General features: G+C 42.6%; 1 protein-coding gene across 4 annotated transcripts in view; it reads left to right on the forward strand.

Moving 5' to 3' along the window:
- ANKRD17 (ankyrin repeat domain 17) overlaps positions 1 to 15,190 on the forward strand; it is a 584,488-nt gene that overhangs the window by 65,690 nt on the left and 503,608 nt on the right. The gene's annotated exons all lie outside the window — the stretch shown is intronic.

Genomic DNA, 15,190 nt, shown 5'->3' on the forward strand with positions numbered 1-15,190 from the left:
ATTCAGGTGTGTGTTAACACAATGCCCAGGAAGAAAGACACCAGCAATGATCTTAGAGAAGCAATTGTTGCTTCCCATCATTCTGGGAAGGGTTATAAGGCAATTTCCAAAAAATTGAGTCCATCATTCTACATTGAGTGGATGTGGATGTCCCAGCAAATTCATCCAGACCGTGCAATGCTCAGAAATTGCAAAACAAACCCCCAAAAAAACAAAAACAAGAGTTATCTCAGACTCTACAAGCCTCAGTTAGCATGTTCAAGTTCATGACAGTGCAATTAGTAAAAGACTTAACAAGTATGGTTTGAATGGAAGGATTGCCAGGAGAAAGCCTCTTCTCTCTAAAAAGAACATGGCAGACTGGCTTAGGTTTGCAAAGTTGCATCTGAACAAACCACAAGACTTCTGGAACAATGTCCTTTTGGACAGACAAGACCAAAGTGGAGATGTTTGGAGAAAACCGAACACAGCATATCGGCACAAACACCTCATATCAACTTTCAAGCACGTTGGTGGAAAGGGGATGATTTGGGATTGTTTTGCAGCCACAGGACCTGGGCACCTTGCAGTCACCGAGTCGACCATGAACTCACCTTTATACCAAAATATTCTAGCGTCAAATGTGAGGACCTAAGAGAGCTGTGCATAAACAAATGCTCGCAAACCTCAATGAACTGAAGTAATGTAAAGAAGAGTGGGCCAAAATTCCTCTACAACTATTTGAGAGACTGATAGTTATACAGAAAAAGATTACTTCATGTTATTGCTGCTAAAGGTGGTTCTACATGAATCATAAGGTGTACTTCATTTTTACACATGGCTTCTCCATTTTGGCTTTATTTTTGTTAAATAAATCAGTGTAATATGTTGTGGTAGTGTTCATCTGAGGTTGTATTTATTTAATTTTAAGACCTGCTGATGATTTGTATTATGTCCTGATCAGTGTTCCCTCTGGTGTGGTTCCCATATTAACTATTTCACTGCTGGGACACTCACAAAACTGACCTTAGAGGGAACACTGGTCCTGATATGTAAAACCATAAAATTCAAGGACTGTGTATGTGCAGTCGCCAGTCAGCAGCCTTTTAGTCTGCCTAGGTATCCTTTTCAACAAAGGATATCAAGAGAACAAAAAATTAAATAGATATAAATAAGAAAGTTGTGTAAAATCACATGCTTTGTCTTGATCATGAAAGAAAAAATGTTTCATGACCTTTTAATGTCCCTTTAAGCCAAGTTGCTAAAGTAACAGCTTTAGCTTTCTGACCTTTGCGAGGTGCAGAAAAATTAGCAAAAAGGAATGAAGACAGTCTGAATTCCTTTTTTTTTTTTTTTTTGTTGCTTCTACATATTTGAGAGCATACACAACGTCCAAATTGTGGAGAAAACGCTCCTTAGAATTGTTAGGCGCTAGACAAAAAGAATATTTGCATGACAAAGCTGAAAGTTCAAACCATTCTTGCCAAATTAATAGTTAGAAGAAAAAGAATCCTCCAGGATAAAAGCTCAAGGCATAACACATGGATCAAAGGAGGAGTTTGTAGAACCCTCAAAACCAAATTAATTACAAGGAGTATTGAGACGAATAACTGGTTTAATTCTAATTACATCCTGAATGAAGGCGTGGAAGTCAGGAATTTTAGCAATTTTCTTATTTAAAAACTGAGCCAAAATCTGACCACTGAACTAGCTGCAGGAACTCAAGAACTCTAGGAGTTCTAAAATAATTTTGATAACATTTGTGAGAACACAACACAAAAAGGGTATCTAATCAGTAACCTTGTCAGACAAACCTCTCAGAGACCGAATTAAGCGTAATTTAGAGTTTTGAGATCTTGATAAAAGAAAGGGCCTTGAGAGAGAAGATCCTCCAAGGGGGGCATGGGGACATCTGAAAGAGATCCTTAAATCAAATCCTGCAATGCCACACTGAAGCAATTTGAATTGCTGAGGGTTGTTTCTGGTTGATCCTGGCTTTCATTCTGGGTAGCAACACAAATGGAGAAAATACATAAATCGGGTTGAATGACCAGGGAGCTACTAGGGCATCTATCAGACTCACCCAAGGGTCTTCAGACGTGACACAATACTGAGGCAATTGATGTCATGAGATCTATATCTAGCAGACACAATTTGGTTGAAAGCTTCTTGCTTCACACCTGGGTGAAGAGACTGGCAATTGCCTCCCAATTGTCCACAGCTGGAATATGGATGGCAGAAATCATGCAATGATGGTGTTTTACCTTACTAATTATGCAGGACACTTCCCTCATTGCTAAGGAACTGCAAGTTTCCTCCCTGATGATTGACATAAGCCGCTATTGTAAAATTGTCTTCCTGGTATCTCAGAAACAATTTGTCTCTGAGGTGAGACCAACTTGGGAGAGCCCTGAAGATTGCACTGAGTTCCAGAATATTTATTGGTGACTTCACCTCCTGAAGAGACCTAACTTCCTGTGTGCTCAGACTCCCAGACTGCACCCCAAGTTAACAATCCGGCTTCTATGTAGATTACTACCCACAATGAAAAAGGATGCTCCCTGAACCAAGGAATGGTGAGTCTGCAACCACAACAGGGACAGAATCTTCTGGGACAGATCGTGGTCCCTGTTCCATTTCATCTGACCTAAAGAGGAAATCTGGCTAATGGGACTGCATCTGTGGCAGCCACAATGATACCCACAACTTGCAATATGCAACAGAAGAGAGAGGCTTCAGTCTATTTGATACACAGATAAGATTCAGTTTAATACTGGTGTTACTGAAGTTCAACTATTAGAATATAATATGTACATCATAATATATCGATATAAGAAGTATTACTGGCAACTGCAGTTGATATTAGTATGAGCAATGATTTATAAAAGTTTATTATAAACACATAAACACATTCAATTTGAAAGGTATACTATAGATGTACAGGTGATATAACTGGACACCCTTCAAGCGCAATCACACTAGTACCAATCCAAATATTATATGTGATATAGATTCTGTTCTTCTAAGTTAATATTGGATACGTCTATCAGGCCACCAGTACCTACCTGTATCATACTAGTTATTTAACTGGACTCATTATTTGCTAACATTTAAGTTCTAATCATACCCAGTTTTTAATCACGTTCTAATAAAGATTTATAATTTAATTTGTGTGACCTTTTTCCCCCACCGTATATATATTTTTCACTTAAGAGTCTTAATGAGTGCTTTTATAGTATCCTTTTTGTTCAATCTCTTATATTGAATATTAGTTAATTGTATTTTTGATACTTAGCACCTATACCACTAATCATAAGCTACACTCTGAGGCCAATTTGACACTTTTTGTATGGTAAAGAGACCCTCATTATTAATAGTAAGTGGTGCCATCATACATTTCTCTTTTCTACAATGCTGTACTCATCATGAGATAGCGAGAAAAGTGACTGGCACCATTTTGTTATGCGCAGTTCACTCGGTTTACAGCATTTCAGTGCAATCTGTGTCTCAGTGTTGTAGTCTGGCAAATTTTACTACAGTTATTATCACTATTTTACAGGTATAGTTTTCTCTTGTTAAGTGTATCCAGTCCACGGATCATCCATTACTTGTGGGATATTCTCCTTCCCAACAGGAAGTTGCAAGAGGATCACCCACAGCAGAGCTGCTATATAGCTCCTCCCCTCACTGCCATATCCAGTCATTCTCTTGCAACTCAACTAAGATGGAGGTCGTAAGAGGACTGTGGTGTTTTATACTTAGTTTATTTCTTCAATCAAAAGTTTATTTTTAAATGGTACCGGAGTGTACTGTTTATCTCAGGCAGTATTCAGAAGAAGAATCTGCCTGCGTTTTCTATGATCTTAGCAGAAGTAACTAAGATCCTTTGCTGTTCTCACATATTCTGTGGAGTGAGGTAACTTCAGAGGGGGAATAGCGTGCAGGTTTTCCTGTAATAAGGTATGTGCACTTAAAATATTTTTCTAGGGATGGAATTTGCTAGAAAATGCTGCTGATACCGAAGTAATGTAAGTAAAGCCTTAAATGCAGTGATAGCGACTGGTATCAGGCTTATTAATAGAGATACATACTCTTATAAAAGTGTATTTTAAAACGTTTGCTGGCATGTTTAATCGTTTTTTACATATGTTTGGTGATAAAACTTATTGGGGCCTAGTTTTTTCCACATGGCTGGCTTGAATTTTGCCTAGAAACAGTTCCCTGAGGCTTCCCACTGTTGTAATATGAGTGGGAGGGGCCTATTTTAGCGTTTTTTTGCACAGCAAAAATTAGACACAGACATCCAGCTTCTTCCTGCATGATCCAGGACTTCTCTGAAGGGCTCAAAAGTCGTATTGAGGGAGGTAAAAAGCCACAGTAGAGCTGTGGCAGTTGTGACGGTTTAAAAAACGTTTTTGTCATTTGTTATTCCGTTTTTGGTATTAAGGGGTTAATCATCCATTTGCAAGTGGGTGCAATGCTCTGCTAACTTATTACATACACTGTAAAAATTTCGTTAATGTAACTGCATTTTTTCACTGTTATTTCAAAATTTGGGAAAATTTGTGTTTCTTAAAGGCGCAGTAACGTTTTTTATATTGCTTGTAAACTTGTTTTAAAGTGTTTTCCAAGCCTGCTAGTCTCATTGCTAGTCTGTTTAAACATGTCTAACACAGAGGAACCTACTTGTTCATTATGTTCGAAAGCCATGGTGGAGCCCCATAGGAGAATGTGTACTAAATGTATTGATTTCACCTTAAACAGTAAAGATCAGTCTTTATCTATAAAAGACTTATCACCAGAGGGTTCTGTCGAGGGGGAAGTTATGCCGACTAACTCTCCCCACGTGTCAGACCCTTCGCCTCCCGCTCAGGGGATGCAAGCTAATATGGCGCCAATTACATCAGGGACGCCCATAGCGATTACCTTGCAGGACATGGCTGCAATCATGAATAATACCCTGTCAGAGGTATTATCTAGATTGCCTGAATTAAGAGGCAAACGCGATAGCTCTGGGGTTAGGAGAGATACAGAGCGCGCAAATGCTGTTAGAGCCATGTCTGATACTGCGTCACAGTATGCAGAACATGAGGACGGAGAGCTTCAGTCTGTGGGTGACGTCTCTGAATCAGGGAGACCTGATTCAGAGATTTCTAATTTTAAATTTAAGCTTGAGAACCTCTGTGTATTGCTTGGGGTGGTATTAGCTGCTCTGAATGACTGTGACACAATTGCAGTGCCAGAGAAATTGTGTAGGCTGGATAAATACTATGCAGTGCCGGTGAGTACTGATGTTTTTCCAATACCTAAAAGGCTTACAGAAATTATTAGTAAGAAGTGGGATAGGCCCGGTGTGCCCTTTTCCCCACCTCCTATGTTTAGAAAAATGTTTCCAATAGATGCCACTACACGGGACTTATGGCAGACTGTCCCTAAGGTGGAGGGAGCAGTTTCTACTTTAGCAAAGCGTACCACTATCCCGGTTGAGGACAGTTGTGCTTTTTCAGATCCAATGGATAAAAAATTAGAGGGTTACCTTAAGAAAATGTTTATTCAACAAGGTTTTATTTTACAGCCCCTTGCATGCATTGCGCCTGTCACTGCTGCGGCGGCGGCATTCTGGTTTGAGGCCCTGGAAGAGGCCATCCATACAGCTCCATTGACTGAAATTGTTGACAATCTTAGAACTCTTAAGCTAGCTAACTCATTTGTTTCTGATGCCATTGTTCATTTGACTAAACTAACGGCTAAGAATTCAGGATTCGCCATCCAGGCGCATAGGGCGCTATGGCTCAAATCCTGGTCAGCTGATGTGACTTCAAAGTCTAAATTACTCAACATTCCTTTCAAGGGGCAAACCTTATTCGGGCCTGGTTTGAAATAAATTATTGCTGACATTACTGGAGGTAAGGGTCATACCCTTCCTCAGGACAGGGCCAAATCAAAGGCCAAACAGTCTAATTTTCGTGCCTTTCGAAATTTCAAGGCAGATGCAGCATCAACTTCCTCTGCTTCAAAACAAGAGGGAACTTTTGCTCAATCCAAGCAGGCCTGGAAACCTAACCAGTCCTGGAACAAGGGCAAGCAGGCCAGAAAGCCTGCTGCTGCCTCTAAGACAGCATGAAGGAGCGGCCCCCTATCCGACAACGGATCTAGTAGGGGGCAGACTCTCTCTCTTCGCCCAGGCGTGGGCAAGAGATGTTCAGGATCCCTGGGCGTTGGAGATCATATCTCAGGGATATCTTCTGGACTTCAAAGCTTCTCCTCCACAAGGGAGATTTCACCTTTCAAGATTATCTGCAAACCAGATAAAGAAAGAGGCATTCCTAAGCTGCGTACAAGATCTCCTTGTAATGGGAGTGATCCATCCAGTTCCGCGGACGGAACAAGGACAGGGTTTTTATTCAAATCTGTTTGTGGTTCCCAAAAAAGAGGGAACCTTCAGACCAATTTTGGATTTAAAGATCCTAAACAAATTCCTCAGAGTTCTGTCATTCAAGATGGAAACTATTCGATCCATTTTACCCATGATCCAAGAGGGTCAGTACATGACCACAGTGGACTTAAAGGATGCCTACCTTCACATTCCGATTCACAAGAATCATCATCAGTTCCTGAGCTTTGCCTTTCTAGACAGGCATTACCAATTTGTAGCTCTTCCATTCGGGTTGGCTACAGCCCCAAGAATTTTTACAAAGGTTCTGGGCTCACTTCTGGCGGTCCTAAGACCGCGAGGGATAGCGGTGGCTCCTTACCTGGACGATATCCTGATACAGGCGTCAAGCTTTCAAATTGCCAAATCTCATACAGAGATAGTTCTGGCATTCCTGAGGTCGCATGGGTGGAAAGTGAACGATGAAAAGAGTTCTCTATCTCCTCTCACAAGGGTTTCCTTCCTAGGGACTCTAATAGATTCTGTAGAAATTAAAGTTTACCTGACGGAGTCCAGGTTATCAAAACTTCTAAATGCTTGCCGTGTTCTTCACTCCATTCCGCGCCCCACGGTGGCTCAGTGCATGGAAGTAATCGGCTTAATGGTAGCGGCGATGGACATAGTGCCATTCGCGCGCCTGCATCTCAGACCGCTGCAATTATGCATGCTCAGTCAGTGGAATGGGGATTACACAGATTTGTCCCCTCTACTAAATCTGGATCAGGAAACAAGAGATTCTCTTCTCTGGTGGTTATCTCGGGCCCATCTGTCCAAGGGTATGACCTTTCGCAGACCAGATTGGACAATTGGAACAACAGATGCCAGCCTTCTAGGTTGGGGTGCAGTCTGGAACTCCCTGAAGGCTCTCAGGGTTCATGGACTCAGGAGGAGAAACTCCTCCCAATAAATATTCTGCAGTTAAGAGCAATATTCAATGCTCTTCTGGCTTGGCCTCAGCTAGCAACACTGAGGTTCATCAGATTTCAGTCGGACAACATCACGACTGTGGCTTACATCAACCATCAAGGGGGAACCAGGAGTTCCCTAGTGATGTCAGAAGTCTCCAAGATAATTCGCTGGGCAGAGACTCACTCTTGCCACCTGTCAGCGATCCATATCCCAGGTGTAGAGAACTGGGAGGCGGATTTTCTAAGTCGTCAGACTTTTCATCCGGGGGAATGGGAACTCCATCCGGAGGTGTTTGCTCAATTGGTTCTCCGTTGGGGCAAACCAGAATTGGATCTCATGGCGTCTCGCCAGTACGCCAAGCTTCCTTGTTACGGATCCAGGTCCAGGGACTCAGAAGCGGCACTGATAGATGCTCTAGCAGCGCCTTGGTTCTTCAACCTGGCTTATGTGTTTCCACCGTTTCCTCTGCTCCCTCGTCTGATTGCCAAAATCAAACAGGAAAGAGCATCAGTGATATTGATAGCGCCTGCGTGGCCACGCAGGACCTGGTATGCAGACCTAGTGGACATGTCATCCTTTCCACCATGGACTCTGCCTCTGAGACAAGACCTAATACAAGGCCCTTTCAATCATCCGAATCTACTTTCTCTGAGACTGACTGCATGGAGATTGAACGCTTGATCCTATCAAAGCGTGGCTTCTCCGAGTCGGTAATTGATACCTTAATACAGGCACGAAAGCCTGTCACCAGGAAAATTTACCACAAGATATGGCGTAAATATCTTCATTGGTGTGAATCCAAGAATTGGTGTGAATCCAAGAATTACTCATGGAGTAGGGTTAGGATTCCTAGGATATTGTCCTTCCTCCAAGAGGGTTTGGACAAAGGATTATCGGCTAGTTCTTTAAAGGGACAGATTTCTGCTCTGTCTATTCTTTTGCACAAGCGTCTGGCAGAAGTTCCAGACGTTCAGGCATTTTGTCAGGCTTTAGTTAGAATTAAGCCTGTGTTTAAGAACCAAGTTTAAGCTCCATGGAGGAGCAACAGATTTAAAGTTCTTCAAGGGGTTCACTCTGAACCCCTTCATTCTATTGATATCAAACTTCTTTCATGGAAAGTTCTTTTTCTGATTGCTATTTCCTCGGCTCGAAGAGTCTCGGAGTTATCTGCCTTACATTGTGATTCTCCTTATCTGATCTTTCATTCAGATAAAGTTGTTCTGCGTACAAAACCTGGGTTTTTAACTAAGGTGGTTTCTAACAAGAATATCAATCAAGAGATTGTTGTTCCATCATTATGTCCTAATCCTTCTTCAAAGAAGGAACGTCTCTTGCATAATCTAGACGTAGTCCGTGCCTTGAAGTTGTACTTACAGGCTACTAAAGATTTTCGCCAAACATCTAACCTGTTTGTTGTTTACTCTGGACAGAGGAGAGGTCAGAAGGCCTCGGCAACCTCTTTTTGGCTTCGGAGTATAATCCGTTTAGCCTATGAGACTGCTGGACAGCAGCCTCCTGAAAGGATTACAGCTCATTCTACTAGAGCTGTGGCTTCCACCTGGGCCTTTAAAAATGAGGCCTCTGTTGAACAGATTTGCAAGGCTGCAACTTGGTCTTCCATTCATACTTTTTCCAAATTTTACAAATTTGATACTTTTGCTTCTTCTGAGGCTGTTTTTGGGAGAAAGGTTCTTCAGGCAGTGGTTCCTTCCGTTTAAGTTCCTGCCTTGTCCCTCCCATCATCCGTGTACTTTAGCTTTGGTATTGGTATCCCACAAGTAATGGATGATCCGTGGACTGGATACACTTAACAAGAGAAAACATAATTTATGCTTACCTGATAAATTTATTTCTCTTGTAGTGTATCCAGTCCAAGGCCCGCCCTGTCCTTTTCAGGCAGGTCTAAATTTTAAATAAACTACAGTCACCACTGCACCCTATGGTTTCTCCTTTCTCGGCTTGTTTCGGTCGAATGACTGGATATGGCAGTGAGGGGAGGAGCTATGTAGCAGCTCTGCTGTGGGTGATCCTCTTGCAACTTCCTGTTGGTAAGGAGAATATCCCACAAGTAATGGATGATCCGTGGACTGGATACACTACAAGAGAAATAAATTTATCAGGTAAGCATAATTTGTTTTCTAAACTACACCACAGGTTTTTATTTATTTTTTTAAATTTTAATTTTACCCCATTTTTCTGTAGTTTAGCTGCCCCCCTTAATATCCTACCCCCTTCCCCCTCCCAGATCCCATTCCAAACAATTATTTCTTCTGTTAAGTGTGATCAGTCCACGGGTCATCATTACTTCTGGGATATTACTCCTCCCCAACAGGAAGTGCAAGAGGATTCACCCAGCAGAGCTGCATATAGCTCCTCCCCTCTACGTCACCCCCAGTCATTCTCTTGCACCCAACGACTAGATAGGATGTGTGAGAGGACTATGGTGATTATACTTAGTTTTATATCTTCAATCAAAAGTTTGTTATTTTAAAATAGCACCGGAGTGTGTTATTACCTCTCTGGCAGAGTTTGAAGAAGAATCTACCAGAGTTTTTGCTATGATTTTAGCCGGAGTAGTTAAGATCATATTGCTGTTTCTCGGCCATCTGAGGAGAGGTAAACTTCAGATCAGGGGACAGCGGGCAGATGAATCTGCATAGAGGTATGTAGCAGCTTTCTGACAATGGAATTGATGAGAAAATCCTGCCATACCGATATAATGTCATGTATGTATACTTTACACTTCAGTATTCTGGGGAATGGTACTTCACTAGAATTACACTGGAAGAAATACATAAAGCTGTTTAATAACTAGAGATTATGTTTAACGTTTTTGCTGGAATGTAAAATCGTTTTCATTTACTGAGGTACTGAGTGAATAAATGTTTGGGCACTATTTTTCCACTTGGCAGTTGCTTAATCTGTTTTCTGACAGTTTCTGTTCTCCCTCACTGCTGTGTGTGAGGGGGAGGGGCCGTTTTTTTGGCGCTTTTACTACGCATCAAATATTTCAGTCAGCAACTCATTGTATTCCCTGCATGATCCGGTTCATCTCTACAGAGCTCAGGGGTCTTCAAAACTTATTTTGAGGGAGGTAATTTCTCTCAGCAGAGCTGTGAGAATTGTAGTTTGACTGAGATAAAAAACGTTTATTCTGTAATTTGTTTCCTGCTTTCAGAATTTGTTATCTTTGCTAATGGGATTAAACCTTTTCTAAAGTTGTGTTGTTTACAAGGATTGAGGCTATAACTGTTTCAATTTATTAATTTTCAACTGTCATAGATCTTCTGTGCTTCTTAAAGGCACAGTACGTTTTAATATTATTCTAATTGAATTGTATTTCCAAGTTGCAAGTTTATTTGCTAGTGTGTTAAACATGTCTGATTCAGAGGATGATACCTGTGTCATTTGTTGCAATGCCAAAGTGGAGCCCAATAGAAATTTATGTACTAACTGTATTGATGCTACTTTAAATAAAAGTCAATCTGTACAAATTGAACAAATTTCACCAAACAACGAGGGGAGAGTTATGCCGACTAACTCGCCTCACGTGTCAGTACCTACATCTCCCGCTCAGAGGGAGGTGCGTGATATTGTAGCGCCGAGTACATCTGGGCGGCCATTACAAATCACATTACAGGATATGGCTACTGTTATGACTGAGGTTTTGGCTAAATTACCAGAACTAAGAGGTAAGCGTGATCACTCTGGGGTGAGAACAGAGTGCGCTGATAATATTAGGGCCATGTCAGACACTGCGTCACAGGTGGCAGAACATGAGGACGGAGAACTTCATTCTGTGGGTGACGGTTCTGATCCAAACAGACTGGATTCAGATATTTCAAATTTTAAATTTAAACTGGAAAACCTCCGTGTATTACTAGGGGAGGTGTTAGCGGCTCTGAATGATTGTAACACAGTTGCAATACCAGAGAAAATGTGTAGGTTGGATAAATATTTTGCGGTACCGACGAGTACTGAGGTTTTTCCTATACCTAAGAGACTTACTGAAATTGTTACTAAGGAGTGGGATAGACCCGGTGTGCCGTTCTCACCCCCTCCGATATTTAGAAAAATGTTTCCAATAGACGCCACCACAAGGGACTTATGGCAAACGGTCCCTAAGGTGGAGGGAGCAGTTTCTACCTTAGCTAAGCGTACCACTATCCCGGTGGAGGATAGCTGTGCTTTTTCAGATCCAATGGATAAAAAGTTAGAGGGTTACCTTAAGAAAATGTTTGTTCAACAAGGTTTTATATTGCAACCCCTTGCATGCATTGCGCCGATCACGGCTGCAGCGGCATTCTGGATTGAGTCTCTGGAAGAGAACATTGGTTCAGCTACTCTGGACGACATTACGGACAGGCTTAGAGTCCTTAAACTAGCTAATTCATTCATTTCGGAGGCCGTAGTACATCTTACTAAACTTACGGCGAAGAATTCAGGATTCGCCATTCAGGCACGCAGGGCGCTGTGGCTAAAATCCTGGTCAGCTGATGTTACTTCTAAGTCTAAATTGCTTAATATACCTTTCAAAGGGCAGACCTTATTCGGGCCCGGGTTGAAAGAGATTATCACTGACATTACAGGAGGTAAAGGCCATGCCCTGCCTCAGGACAAAGCCAAAGTTAAGGCTAGACAGTCTAATTTTCGTTCCTTTCGTAATTTCAAAGCAGGAGCAGCATCAACTTCCTCTGCACCAAAACAGGAAGGAGCTGTTGCTCGCTACAGACAAGGCTGGAAACCTAACCAGTCCTGGAACAAGGGCAAGCAGGCCAGGAAACCTGCTGCTGCCCCTAAAACAGCATGAATTGAGGGCCCCCGATCCGGGATCGGATCTAGTGGGGGGCAGACTTTCTCTCTTCGCCCAGGCTTGGGCAAGAGATGTCCAGGATCCCTGGGCGCTAGAGATAATATCTCAGGGATACCTTCTGGACTTCAAATACTCTCCTCCAAGAGAGAGATTTCATCTGTCAAGATTGTCAACAATCCAGACAAAGAAAGAGGCGTTTCTACGCTGCGTACAAGAGCTCTTGTTAATGGGAGTAATCCACCCAGTTCCACGATCGGAACAGGGACAGGGGTTTTACTCAAATCTGTTTGTGGTTCCCAAAAAAGAGGGAACTTTCAGACCAATCCTGGACTTAAAGATCCTAAACAAATTCCTAAGAGTTCCATCGTTCAAGATGGAGACTATTCGGACAATTTTACCTATGATCCAAGAGGGTCAGTACATGACCACTGTAGATTTAAAAGATGCTTACCTTCACATACCGATTCACAAAGATCATTATCGGTACCTAAGGTTTGCCTTCCTAGACAGGCATTACCAGTTTGTGGCTCTTCCATTCGGATTGGCTACAGCTCCAAGAATCTTCACAAAGGTTCTGGGTGCTCTTCTGGCAGTACTAAGACCGCGGGGAATCTCGGTAGCTCCATACCTAGACGACATTCTGATACAAGCTTCAAGCTTTCAAACTGCCAAGTCTCATACAGAGTTAGTGCTGGCATTTCTAAGGTCACATGGATGGAAGGTGAACGAAAAGAAGAGTTCACTCGTTCCACTCACAAGAGTTCCCTTCCTGGGGACTCTTATAGATTCTGTAGAAATGAAGATTTACCTGACAGAGGACAGGCTAACAAGACTTCAAAGTGCTTGCCGCACCCTACATTCCATTCAACACCCGTCAGTGGCTCAATGCATGGAGGTAATCGGCTTAATGGTAGCGGCAATGGACATGGTACCCTTTGCACGCTTACACCTCAGACCACTGCAACTGTGCATGCTAAGTCAGTGGAATGGGGATTACTCAGACTTATCCCCTTCTCTGAATCTGGATCAGGAGACCAGAAATTCTCTTCTATGGTGGCTTTCTCGGCCACATCTGTCCAGGTGGATGCCGTTCAGCAGACCAGACTGGACAATTGTAACAACAGACGCCAGCCTTCTAGGTTGGGGTGCCGTCTGGAATTCTCTGAAGGCTCAGGGACAATGGAGTCAGGAGGAGAGTCTCCTGCCAATAAACATTCTGGAATTGAGAGCAGTTCTCAATGCCCTCCTGGCTTGGCCCCAGTTGACAACTCGGGGGTTCATCAGGTTTCAGTCGGACAACATCACGACTGTTGCTTACATCAACCATCAGGGAGGGACAAGAAGCTCCCTAGCTATGATGGAAGTATCAAAGATAATTCTCTGGGCAGAGTCTAACTCTTGCCACCTGTCAGCAATCCACATCCCGGGAGTGGAGAACTGGGAGGCGGATTTCTTAAGTCGTCAGACTTTTCATCCGGGGGAGTGGGAACTTCATCCGGAGGTCTTTGCCCAAATACTGCGACGTTGGGGCAAACCAGAGAGAGATCTCATGGCGTCTCGACAGAACGCCAAGCTTCCTCGTTACGGGTCCAGATCCAGGGATCCAGGAGCAGTCCTGATAGATGCTCTGACAGCACCTTGGGACTTCAGGATGGCTTACGTGTTTCCACCCTTCCCGTTGCTTCCTCGATTGATTGCCAGAATCAAACAAGAGAGAGCATCAGTGATTCTAATAGCACCTGCGTGGCCACGCAGGACTTGGTATGCAGACCTGGTGGACATGTCATCCTGTCCACCTTGGTCTCTACCTCTGAAGCAGGACCTTCTGATACAGGGTCCCTTCAAACATCAAAATCTAACTTCTCTGAAGCTGACTGCTTGGAAATTGAACGCTTGATTTTATCAAGACGTGGGTTTTCTGAGTCAGTTATTGATACCTTAATACAGGCTAGGAAACCTGTTACCAGAAAGATTTACCATAAGATATGGCGTAAATACCTACATTGGTGTGAATCCAAAGGTTACTCTTGGAGTAAGGTTAGGATTCCTAGGATATTGTCTTTTCTACAAGAAGGTTTAGAAAAGGGTTTATCTGCTAGTTCATTAAAGGGACAGATCTCAGCTCTGTCCATTCTGTTACACAAACGTCTGTCAGAAGTTCCTGACGTCCAGGCTTTTTGTCAGGCTTTGACCAGGATTAAGCCTGTGTTTAAAACTGTTGCTCCACCATGGAGTTTAAACCTTGTTCTTAATGTTTTACAGGGCGTTCCGTTTGAACCCCTTCATTCCATTGATATAAAGTTGTTATCTTGGAAAGTTCTATTTTTAATGGCTATTTCCTCGGCTCGAAGAGTCTCTGAATTATCAGCCTTACATTGTGATTCTCCTTATTTGATTTTTCATTCGGATAAGGTAGTCCTGCGTACTAAACCTGGGTTCTTACCTAAGGTAGTTACTAACAGGAATATCAATCAAGAGATTGTTGTTCCTTCTTTATGCCCAAATCCTTCTTCAAAGAAGGAACGTCTACTGCACAACCTGGATGTAGTCCGTGCTCTAAAATTTTACTTACAGGCAACTAAGGAATTTCGACAAACGTCTTCTCTGTTTGTCATTTACTCTGGGCAGAGGAGAGGTCAAAAAGCTTCCGCTACCTCTCTTTCTTTCTGGCTTCGTAGCATAATTCGTTTAGCTTATAAGACTGCTGGACAGCAGCCTCCTGAAAGAATTACAGCTCATTCTACTAGAGCTGTGGCTTCCACTTGGGCCTTCAAGAATGAGGCCTCTGTTGAACAGTTTTGCAAGGCTGCAACTTGGTCTTCGCTTCATACTTTTTCCAAATTTTACAAATTTGACACTTTTGCTTCATCGGAGGCTATTTTTGGGAGAAAGGTTCTTCAGGCAGTGGTTCCTTCTGTATAAAGAGCCTGCCTATCCCTCCCGTCATCCGTGTACTTTTGCTTTGGTATTGGTATCCCAGAAGTAATGATGACCCGTGGACTGATCACACTTAACAGAAGAAAACATAATTTATGCTTACCTGATAAATTCCTTTC

The sequence above is a fragment of the Bombina bombina genome, chromosome 2 (assembly GCF_027579735.1).
Source record: "Bombina bombina isolate aBomBom1 chromosome 2, aBomBom1.pri, whole genome shotgun sequence".
Taxonomy (NCBI): domain Eukaryota; kingdom Metazoa; phylum Chordata; class Amphibia; order Anura; family Bombinatoridae; genus Bombina; species Bombina bombina.